At 46.2% G+C, this 11,481-nt stretch overlaps 3 long non-coding RNA genes across 3 annotated transcripts; 2 read left to right on the top strand and 1 right to left on the bottom strand.

Annotated features, from left to right (window-relative positions):
* Positions 1–1,720: 1,720 nt before the first annotated feature.
* LOC138657601 (uncharacterized) lies at positions 1,721–2,786 on the bottom strand. The gene is made up of 5 exons (XR_011317088.1): positions 2,746–2,786; positions 2,592–2,657; positions 2,388–2,460; positions 2,103–2,163; positions 1,721–1,998 (listed from the first exon to the last, which is right to left on the bottom strand). It is a non-coding gene; the product is annotated as an uncharacterized lncRNA (long non-coding RNA).
* A 128-nt stretch (positions 2,787–2,914) lies between these two features.
* On the top strand, positions 2,915–3,821 carry LOC138657600 (uncharacterized). Its single transcript, XR_011317087.1, has 5 exons — positions 2,915–2,939; positions 3,028–3,093; positions 3,224–3,296; positions 3,521–3,581; positions 3,686–3,821. It is a non-coding gene; the product is annotated as an uncharacterized lncRNA (long non-coding RNA).
* Positions 3,822–7,686: 3,865 nt separating this feature from the next.
* LOC138657599 (uncharacterized) lies at positions 7,687–8,535 on the top strand. The gene is made up of 5 exons (XR_011317086.1): positions 7,687–7,727; positions 7,816–7,881; positions 8,011–8,083; positions 8,308–8,368; positions 8,473–8,535. It is a non-coding gene; the product is annotated as an uncharacterized lncRNA (long non-coding RNA).
* Positions 8,536–11,481: the final 2,946 nt, after the last annotated feature.

Raw genomic sequence — 11,481 nt, 5'->3', positions numbered from 1 at the left:
GCAGGAGGTGAGGAAGAAGTGGAGGACGAACTGGCGCTGGGCATGGAAGACTCATCAGATGAGGGAGACCTTGATCAAATTTCTGTTGTGCGAGGTTGGGGGGAGAGGGCATGATTCTCACCTCACCACCACCAAGACAACAAGGACTTGGTCCTCCTGGATGCGCAAGACACATGAGTGCCTTCTTGCTGCACTACCTGCAACATGACCCTCAGATTGTCAGAATCTGAAGTAATGCCGACTACTAGGTTGCCACACTCTTAGATCCCCGGTACAAAAGCTAATTTGGCGAAATAATTCCTGCCATAGAAAGGGATTCATGCATGCAGGAGTATCAGCAGAGACTGTTACAGAATCTAACATCTGCTTTTCCACAAAACACCAGTGGTGCACGTAGTCCACCTCTGAGTTGTAACTTGCCAACCGTGGGACTATCGAGTCATCACTCAAACCGTAACAGTAACATCGTATCTGGTGGTAACAGCAATTTTTTCCAATCATTTCAAGATTTTTTTAGACCATCCTTTGCAAGGCCACAGGAGACAAGAAGTCTGACGCACAGCCAACGCCTAGAGAGGATGGCACAAGAGTATCTCCAAGATAACGTCGATGCCATGACTGTGGAACTGGACCCTTGCTCATTTTGGGCTTCCAATCTTGAAAAATGGCCTGAGCTCGCCACTCACGCCTTGGAGATCTTGTCGTGCCCCGCAGCCAGCGTTCTCTCGGAACGTTTGTTCAGCGCTGCTGGTGGTGTGCTGACAGATAAGCGCACGCGGCTGTCCAGTGACAATGTAGACAGACTAACGTTCATCAAGATGAACAAATCCTGGATCCGCAAGGACTTTTCTACCACTGTGTCATCTTGGGGAGACTAAAAGCTTGATGATTTTTGAAAATCACCTCACCAACCGTTTTAAAAAACTCTGGCGAAATTGATGCCACTTAAGTGGTGTCTGTGGCCGAATTTTTGGAAAAAATGGAGACTCTTATTTAGTCCCCTTGCTGAGTTTTACATGATGTTGCCATCGTCAATTCCAGGTGGGTGGGGTTGTCTGCAGAGTTGTTTCCTCATACTCTGGCCTGGGATTCAGAGGTCTGCTCCCAAGCTTCCGTGTCTGCTAGTCAGCAGAGTAGCCCAGCCACCCACCACCTGTTTACCTAAATACTATTTTTAACGGCATCAGGCCCAGGAAATCCTTTTGGGCCTAGTAGAATTTAGTGCTACTCAGCAGTGTACTTCACCCATGAAGCAAGCTACACCACCTGTTTACCTAACTACTATTTTGTAACAGCATCTAGCCCAGGAAATCCTTTTGGGCCTAGTAGAATTTGGTGCAACTCAGCAGCGTACCCCACCCATGAAGCAAGCTATACCGCCAGTTTACCTAAGTAAAAATTGGTGGAAAAATTGTAACTTGTTGTACTCATTTTTTAGTTTATGCCAAATTTCACATACAAGAGAAAAAAAAATTATATAGTCTGTTATCTGTGGCTGCAGCCTGGTGTATCTGTGGTGGAAAAATCGTAGTTTTGCAGGCATACATATCATAGTTCTGTGTGCTAGCCTTGTTCTCCTTTTTGTTTTAGCAATAGAAAACACGGCACTCAGGGATTCTTGGTGGTGCACAAGTTAGGTATCCAACCCGTAGACTGTAAACAATAAATGACTTGGCACTCAGGAGAATATTTTCATAATGAGAAGTGAAAAATTCATTTATTGGGTGCATCCAGTTCAAATTTAAACGTTTTCGGTCTAATCACAAGACCTTCATCAGAAACCGTTTGAGAGTACTAGAATATATATACAGAAAAAACAAGAAAGGTTTTTTTAGAAAAAGATTAAATGATGCACAGTATAAACATGAACATGTTACATTCTGGTCAAAATATAATAAATACATCACATGTTGAACGATGGACAACGACGGTGGCGGTCAGAACAAGTCCGGCCTGGTGTTTCGTGAGTCGTGAGCTTCGTATAAGAGATATTGTAAACTGTGGACGTGATAAGGAAAAAATTGTACAGTGATGGTGGTGCATCCTTGCCAAGGGCATAGCTGAACGAGAGGCAAATAGATCATCCCCAGGAAAAAGGATACTGACTATGAAGTGACCTCCCGAGATGCGGGGTCACAGAGAGAGGGTGCAAAGGGAGACTGCCTAAAATACAAAAAGATTACATTAAAAATAAGACATGGACATATGGAGATAGATGCCATAGTGCAGGTATCGTGTGGGGCAACCGGGCACATGGCTCAGTGAACCTGTTAAGAGTAACCAATAAAGCCCTTATACGTGACCACCTAGAGCCTGTATGTAGAGAGACATGAGAATACAAACTATAAGACCCAGATAAAGCGCCACCTGAGGCCCCAAATTAATACCTGGAAAGCACACTGACTATATACGGGCCCACAAGGGTGCCGGCGTCAGATAGGGTCCGGGAGAAGAGAGCGCCTGGGAACCAAAAGAGGAGGAGAATTACCCATCTTTATGGAGCTTGCTGCCAGGCCCCAGTCCGAAAAAAAGGGGGGGGGGGACAATAGGGATAAGGACATTAAGGGACAAAGGACAAAGGCCACTGTTACCTGAGGGTCCGGAGGTGTGAGGGAAGAGCGCTGGAGAGAGGCGAGGTACTCGCAAGAGCTGAAGCGCTGTAGACAAGGGAGAAGATAACAGGGGTCGGACATAAAGTAAAAGGGAGCACGGGCAGATGAAGAACGCTGAAGCAGGAGCCCATACCTGGAACCACGGAGCGCACCGGCGCGATGTGACAGGGGTAGCGTTGCTCCCGGGACTGGTGACGGGCAGAGGCACTTCCGGGTTTAAGTGCGTACTGCCCCGCGGTCACCTGACCGGAAGTGCCTCTGCCCGTCACCAGTCCCGGGAGCAACGCTACCCCTGTCACATTGCGCCGGTGCGCTCCGTGGTTCCAGGTATGGGCTCCTGCTTCAGCGTTCTTCATCTGCCCGTGCTCCCTTTTACTTTATGTCCGACCCCTGTTATCTTCTCCCTTGTCTACAGCGCTTCAGCTCTTGCGAGTACCTCGCCTCTCTCCAGCGCTCTTCCCTCACACCTCCGGACCCTCAGGTAACAGTGGCCTTTGTCCTTTGTCCCTTAATGTCCTTATCCCTATTGTCCCCCCCCCCTTTTTTTCGGACTGGGGCCTGGCAGCAAGCTCTATAAAGATGGGTAATTCTCCTCCTCTTTTGGTTCCCAGGCGCTCTCTTCTCCCGGACCCTATCTGACGCCGGCACCCTTGTGGGCCCGTATATAGTCAGTGTGCTTTCCAGGTATTAATTTGGGGCCTCAGGTGGCGCTTTATCTGGGTCTTATAGTTTGTATTCTCATGTCTCTCTACATACAGGCTCTAGGTGGTCACGTATAAGGGCTTTATTGGTTACTCTTAACAGGTTCACTGAGCCATGTGCCCGGTTGCCCCACACGATACCTGCACTATGGCATCTATCTCCATATGTCCATGTCTTATTTTTAATGTAATCTTTTTGTATTTTAGGCAGTCTCCCTTTGCACCCTCTCTCTGTGACCCCGCATCTCGGGAGGTCACTTCATAGTCAGTATCCTTTTTCCTGGGGATGATCTATTTGCCTCTCGTTCAGCTATGCCCTTGGCAAGGATGCACCACCATCACTGTACAATTTTTTCCTTATCACGTCCACAGTTTACAATATCTCTTATACGAAGCTCACGACTCACGAAACACCAGGCCGGACTTGTTCTGACCGCCACCGTCGTTGTCCATCGTTCAACATGTGATGTATTTATTATATTTTGACCAGAATGTAACATGTTCATGTTTATACTGTGCATCATTTAATCTTTTTGTAAAAAAACCTTTCTTGTTTTTTCTGTATATATATTCTAGTACTCTCAAACGGTTTCTGACGAAGGTCTTGTGATTAGACCGAAAACGTTTAAATTTGAACTGGATGCACCCAATAAATGAATTTTTCACTTCTCATTATGAAAATATTCTCCTGAGTGCCAAGTAATTTATTGTTTACAGTCTACGGGTTGGATACCTAACTTGTGCACCACCAAGAATCCCTGAGTGCCGTGTTTTCTATTGCTATATGTTCTATCCTTACACGGGCACCTCGGACAATGTCGAGTGAGACGTTCTCTTTCAACGCAACAGAAGCGGCGGAAATTCTTGCGAAAGTTACCGCACCAAGCGACTTTCTCCAAATTCCGACCAAAGAACTTAAGAATCGAGATCTGGAACGCGAGTCTAGAAGAGCAGTTAATCTAGAACTGCACATTGTTACAATAGCTGAGTACCTTCAAGTCCAAAGGATCCCACGGGGCCTACGGGTCCCTTTACAACCAACTTTCTTCAGGGAAGATAAAGAGTATTGTACAAAGTTCGAGCACATCCTGAACAAATGTTCAGTAGATCTAATGACTTTAACCCTCTCTTATTTCCAAAAGAACCTGGACACGGTGAACGCCCAAATAAATGCCATCGAGAGCCAACTAATCGGTACCATGCCCCAGGAAGAGTTCCAGGAACTGAAAACGAAGAATCAGGAACTACTACGGTCACACAGATCAGAATTAGAAAAGAGGAAAAGATCAAAATTTCTGAGAGACACCGAGGACTATCTACAGAACCGTGTCTACCAATGGCGAGATACTCGGCATTCCACCAGGCGACACAGCTCCCTAAGCTCTTCTGGCTCCATCGACAGCAGACCCGGCACCTCAAACTCTTCTACCTCCCATTCTTCTTTTTTAGGGAACAACCGCGGCCGTCAAAAGGGAAAACGAGGCGGGGGGGCCAATGCCGCCGGGGAAATCAGAAACCAGATGGCGACACGCTCACAGGTAAGGACCTCCCTCTGGTAGTTAACATCTCTTCAAAAAACTTGGACACACATCAACTAGCCGTACTTCAAAAGGGCCTATCCTTTTGCCCCATGTACAAGTTCAATTCATTTGAACTCAGCATGGATCTACAGAGGTTCTATCGCAACCTCAGACTACGTGTCCACTTCTCGGAACAACCCCTAGCTTTGAATCCCTCTACGCAGGACAAATCGTTACTTGAACTTCGTGACCTGGGGCTACGGGCCCACAGTTCATACATGCCGCCTCGATCCAATCCACCAGTGGAAACCTTCGTCTCCCTCGTTGAGAGGGATATCCATACACTGACTCGAGAAATGGATCAGGGGAAGTTCCAGTTTCAAACCAATCTCTCACACTCGGAGAGACTTTCACTGGAGCAACTGTCATCGGATAAGTCTCTAATAATTAAACCTGCAGATAAGGGTGGGGCGACGGTAATTATGGACAGAACTGACTACCTTGATGAAGTGTTCAGACAACTGGGTGACGACACAGTATACAAGGTTATACCATATAACCCTCTAAACCAGTTAGTCCAAAAAATTGCGCCCATCATAGATTTCCACTTCCATGCAGGTACCATCGACAGTAAAATGAGGGATTTCCTCATTAAAAGGGATCCCATCACCCCCATATTCTACGTCTTGCCCAAGATACATAAAAGATTAGTCAAACCACCTGGCCGGCCCATCGTAGCTTTAACCGATTCGGTACTGTCACCACTATCCATAGTACTGGAAAAGATTTTAACGCCATTAGTCAAGACCACCCGTTCATTTTTGCTTGATACCAATGATTTTATTCAAGTTATTAGATCCTTGGGCCCCATATCCCCCCCCTCCCTTTTGATCACCTGGGATGTTAACAGCTTGTAGACCTCCATAGTACATGAGAAGGGTTTAGCAGCCACAGATAGACTCCTGAGTGAAAATAACATGGATATCAAAATCCGTCATTTCTGTGCCGACCTTCTGGGCTTGGTACTTAAAGAAAATTACTTCATGTTTCAGGACACGTTCTATGCCCAGCAACAAGGCACTGCAATGGGCGCGAACGTAGCGCCTCCTTACGCTGTGGCATACATGGCGTCTTTTGAAAACGATTTTGTGTACAATCATCCCTTATTCACGACTCACTGTAAGGTCTGGCGGAGATATATCGATGATATATTTTGCATTTGGGACGGCCCGATCGAATCACTTTTGTCTTTTGACCAACATCTTAACAGTATCTGGCCTGAACTCAAATTCACTATACAATATGACACACATAGGATCAGCTTTTTGGACACCTTGATATACAAGGAAAGGGAGGGTCTTCTAGCTATAGACATATTTACAAAACCTACTGATCGTAATGGTCTTCTGCATTTTACTAGTTGCCACCCCCCCTCCATTAAGAACTCCATCCCAAAATCACAATTCCATAGGGTGGAAAGAATTGTCTCCGATGATTTCTTAAAAAAAAACTAGACTCACTGAGATGGAAAACAAATTCACTAATAGGGGTTATCCCCGTGGGGTATTGACGGAAGCCAGAAGGAATCTGTCAAACACTAAACCCAAGGAGAGTCCAAAGAGAATTCCCTTCGTGTCCACTTTCCATCCTTTCTCTAACCTAGTGCAAGCTACCATAAGGAAACACTGGAACATTCTGACAAAAAGCTATCCTAAAATTCCTGAGTTCAAAGTGCCTTTCCTGTCATGCTTCAAGCGAGATAGAAACCTTAAGGACAGGTTAGTCAAGGCAGATGTTGGCTCTGGCACGTTGGTCCCTAAGCAAACTTTCCTTCAAACACAGAAACGCGGTACATTTCCCTGCCTGAATTGCCTCCAGTGTAGTAACGTACAAAAGGGTCCCTCCGTCTTTCACCCACAAACTGGCAAGGCCATCCCCATAAAAGGCTTCTACACCTGTGAGTCTACACATGTGGTCTATCTGATCAAATGCCCTTGTGGCTTGGCATATGTGGGGCGAGACCACACAAACAGTGAGGGATAGAGTGGCCCAACATAAATCTACTATCCGATGTAATAAGACGCACCTCCCCCTTCCACATCATTTCTTTGAGAAGAATCACAGTATTTCCCAACTCCGGTTCCAGGTTCTGGAACAGGTTGACATTCCTAGAAGAGGCCAGAACCCTACTAAGATGCTTCAAAGAAGGGAAGCATACTGGATATACACGTTACAGACTCTAGAACCGAAGGGATTAAATAGGGACTATGATGTCTCAGCTTTTTTGTAATATAATGTGGACAATGTTAGTATATTTGTGAGATTTGATTGACCTTGTTTAACTGCTGTTCGGTTTTAACTGTGTTGTCCCCTTTTTTTCCCCACAGAATCGTTAACTGCACCCCTCGCACCGAGCACTGGCCCTACCTCACACGGTATAGTATTTATGCACAATGCCATATCTGATACAGAGTGTTATCCCCATCTCTATATCGCAGCCGTGTGACCACCTTTTAGGGTCCTGTTTTCTTTCTACATGTGTACCGTGTCCCCTATGCTGAGTGTTTTCACATCTTTCCTCAGCTCTGCTTTTCTATCTGTGTCTAGACCCGCCCAGCGCTGCGATTCTCTTGTTATGGCCTCACACACGCTGCTCCGTTTGGACTTTTGCCCATTTGCGCAGGCGCTGTAAGTTCTGGTCACCTCCCTGGCTCCTCTGAGCCGACTGCTCCATTGCGCGCGCGCTGATTCTCCGGTCACGTGTCCTTGTGACGCGGCTGGTCAGGTGACCGCGGGGCAGTACGCACTTAAACCCGGAAGTGCCTCTGCCTGTCACCAGTCCCGGGAGCAATGCTACCCCTGTCACATCGCGCCGGTGCGCTCCGTGGTTCCAGGTATGGGCTCCTGCTTCAGCGTTCTTCATCTGCCCGTGCTCCCTTTTACTTTATGTCCGACCCCTGTTATCTTCTCCCTTGTCTACAGCGCTTCAGCTCTTGCGAGTACCTCGCCTCTCTCCAGCGCTCTTCCCTCACACCTCCGGACCCTCAGGTAACAGTGGCCTTTGTCCTTTGTCCCTTAATGTCCTTATCCCTATTGTCCCCCCCCCCTTTTTTCGGACTGGGGCCTGGCAGCAAGCTCCATAAAGATGGGTAATTCTCCTCCTCTTTTGGTTCCCAGGCGCTCTCTTCTCCCGGACCCTATCTGACGCCGGCACCCTTGTGGGCCCGTATATAGTCAGTGTGCTTTCCAGGTATTAATTTGGTGCCTCAGGTGGCGCTTTATCTGGGTCTTATAGTTTGTATTCTCATGTCTCTCTACATACAGGCTCTAGGTGGTCACGTATAAGGGCTTTATTGGTTACTCTTAACAGGTTCACTGAGCCATGTGCCCGGTTGCCCCACACGATACCTGCACTATGGCATCTATCTCCATATGTCCATGTCTTATTTTTAATGTAATCTTTTTGTATTTTAGGCAGTCTCCCTTTGCACCCTCTCTCTGTGACCCCGCATCTCGGGAGGTCACTTCATAGTCAGTATCCTTTTTCCTGGGGATGATCTATTTGCCTCTCGTTCAGCTATGCCCTTGGCAAGGATGCACCACCATCTCTGTACAATTTTTTCCTTATCACGTCCACAGTTTACAATATCTCTTATACGAAGCTCACGACTCACGAAACACCAGGCCGGACTTGTTCTGACCGTCACCGTCGTTGTCCATCGTTCAACATGTGATGTATTTATTACTCTTTTTTGTTTTGTTTTGTTTTGTTTTTTTCAAAAATTCACCAAAAAACAAAAAATATTTTATACAGTCTGTTATCTGTGGCTGCGGCCTGGTGTATCTGTGGTGGAAAAATTGTAGATTTGCAGGCATACGTATCATAGTTCTGTGTGCTAGCCTTGTTCTCCTTTTTTTTTCAAAATGTTACATACAACAGAAAAAATAATTATACAGTCTGTTATCTGTGGCTGCGGCCTGTTGTATCTATGGTGGAAAAATTGTAGCTTTGAAGGCATACTGATCAGATATAATTTTGCTCCAAACAAATACATTTGTGTTGAGCTTTTGAAATAGTTCAATAGTCCATTTAAAATGGGCAAGGCAAGGGGCAAGGGACGGGGAAGTGTGCATGATGCTGATGGTGCATGTGGAGGACGAGCCATGGCCATGCTGAAAGTGGGCCACAACAAAGACCCACATCTTCTCACTTGACTTTCCTGTCCCAGTTTCTAGGGGATTGCAGCACAGCACTATTGAAGCCAGAGCAGTGTGAAACGGTTGTTGGTTGGATAGCGGATAATGCTTCCAGTCACTTAGCCACCACCACCACTACTATGTCTTCCACATGGTCAAGTCTGAGTAGCCGTGAGTGTGGCCAGGATATTCTTCACCCTGATCCTCCTTCCTCCCACCATGCTGAGTGCCCTGAGACAACTGATCCCACACTTGGACACTACTACACTGTTCAGTTTTCCCTTTCAAGATTCCAGATTCTAGGCCGGTCAACTTGAAGTGGGGCCAGATGAGATCGCATGTAGCGATGCCCAAAGCTTTGACCAGCCATGGTCACATGAAGGCGATGGTGGGAAAGTGTTACAAGAGGTGGATGATGACGAGACACAATTGCCAGAAAGTCAGGATGAGAAGCAGGGTGCGGATGTGGAAGACGAGGTGGTGGATGACATAGTGACTGACCCAACCTGGCAGAAGGACATGCAGAGCGAGGACAGCAGCACACATGGGGAAGGAGGCATATCACCCCAACAGGCAGGAAGAAGCAGTGTGGTGGCCACAGACAGAAGGCATGCATCCATTCCTCGTAACACCAACATGAGGGAAGTTGCCAATCCAACTGTTAGATCTTCCCAAGTCTGGTTATTTTTTTTAAAACTCTGCTGATAACCCCAAACAGGCAATTTGCAGCACCTGCCATGCCCGCATCAGCAGGGGTAGCAAAACTACCAGCCTGACCACCACCAGCATGATCAGGCACATGGCAGCAAAGCACCCAACTTTGTGGGCCAAACCCCAGGCTCCAGGACCACTATCTGCAGGTGACACCACTGCTTCTTCCACTGTTTTGCGTAGAAGCCAATCCCTAATCCACCATGCATGTGAAGATGCCTCTAGCCCTGCACCTGTTGTTGCCCACAGTCAAGCAGCACCATCATCAAACCCGTCCACGTTCGTGTCCCAGCACAGCCTTCAGTTGTCTATACCCCAGTCATTGGAACACAAGTGGAAATACCCAGCCAACTGGGTTCAAAGGCTTATTGGGGTGCATATGACTTGATAGCAGGGCAGGGCTTGCATTCAATGCAACTCTTTTTCAGGAAGCCCTACTGTACCTCGCGTGAAAGGGGTATTGTGGTCCATTGTATTTTTTGGCAGCCCAGCCACTCACTGCATAGGCAATAACAGCATAGGAGACCCACTGTTTAATAATGGCCCTTTAAGAATATTAATGCCACCTGATGCCCCTTTAAAAATAGGCTTTATGACTTTAAGAGTCCCTCCTTCATAAATGAAACAAGATGTGTCTCCTTATGTGTCACACACCACATGGCCAGCTAGGGGTATTAAATGTTACAATGACATTTCCCAGTGAATGCATTTGTATTGGTTGAAAGCAATGTTAAAGTTGAAAAACGTATCAAAAACGCTGCGTGTGAACATAGCCCAAGTGGTGGAGGAACATATTGGTCTCGGGTGAATTATTTTGCCTTAAAAGGATGTACCTTAACATATTTCTCAGCAAAATCCATTTTGGCTTCATTTTTGTATGTCTTTGATGCACCTGTAAAAATGGCGTGAAACTCTGACAACAGCTATGACCTAGGAGTCAGGAATGCTTCCAGGGGCGATCCCCATGATGTCCCTGTGTCATTTGTGCAGTGTTTCTATCATTTCCAGATGTTTTTAGACCTAAAAGGACCCCCAGGGGTGATCGTCGCGGTAAAAATACTCGGGTCTCCCATAGACTTACATTGGGCTCGTTGCTCGGGTCGAGTACCAGAGTATTCCAATCTTTTTATTTTTATATAGCGCTAACATATTCCGCAGCGCTTTACAGTTTGAACACATTATCATCGCTGTCCCCAATGGGGCTCACAATCTAAATTCCCTATCAGTATGTCTTTGGAATGTGGGAGGAAACCGGAGTACCCGGAGGAAAATCACGCAAACACGGAGAGAACATACAAACTCTTTGCAGATGTTGTCCTGGGTGGGATTAGAACCCAGGACCCCAGTGCTGCAAGGCTGCTGTGATAACCACTGCGCCACCGTGCTGCCCAATCTGCTTGACCTGAGCAACGAGCACCCGAGCATTTTAGTGGTCGCTCAACACTAGCTAACAACCATCGCTTTTTTTGTAAGTACATCTTACTGAGTAACAATGCTTAGTTAATATTTCCATTGTTTCTGTATGTCTTGACCTCATACTTATCTACACACCTTTGATATTAATCTTTTATAAACATTTTTGCATTTCTTGCTATCATCTATCTCATATTATTTCTATCAATTTTTCTATTATTGATCTATCTGCCTCAGATCTTTTTTTTCTTTTTTTTCATCTGAGTATTTATCTATCTATATCATATTTTTAGATATATCTTATTTTCTATTTCTCTATTACCTATC

Source organism: Ranitomeya imitator, chromosome 1 (genome assembly GCF_032444005.1).
Source record: "Ranitomeya imitator isolate aRanImi1 chromosome 1, aRanImi1.pri, whole genome shotgun sequence".
NCBI classification, from domain to species: domain Eukaryota; kingdom Metazoa; phylum Chordata; class Amphibia; order Anura; family Dendrobatidae; genus Ranitomeya; species Ranitomeya imitator.
The sequence above is the reverse complement of the archived record's forward strand: the minus strand, read 5'-3'. Positions and strand labels throughout refer to the sequence as shown.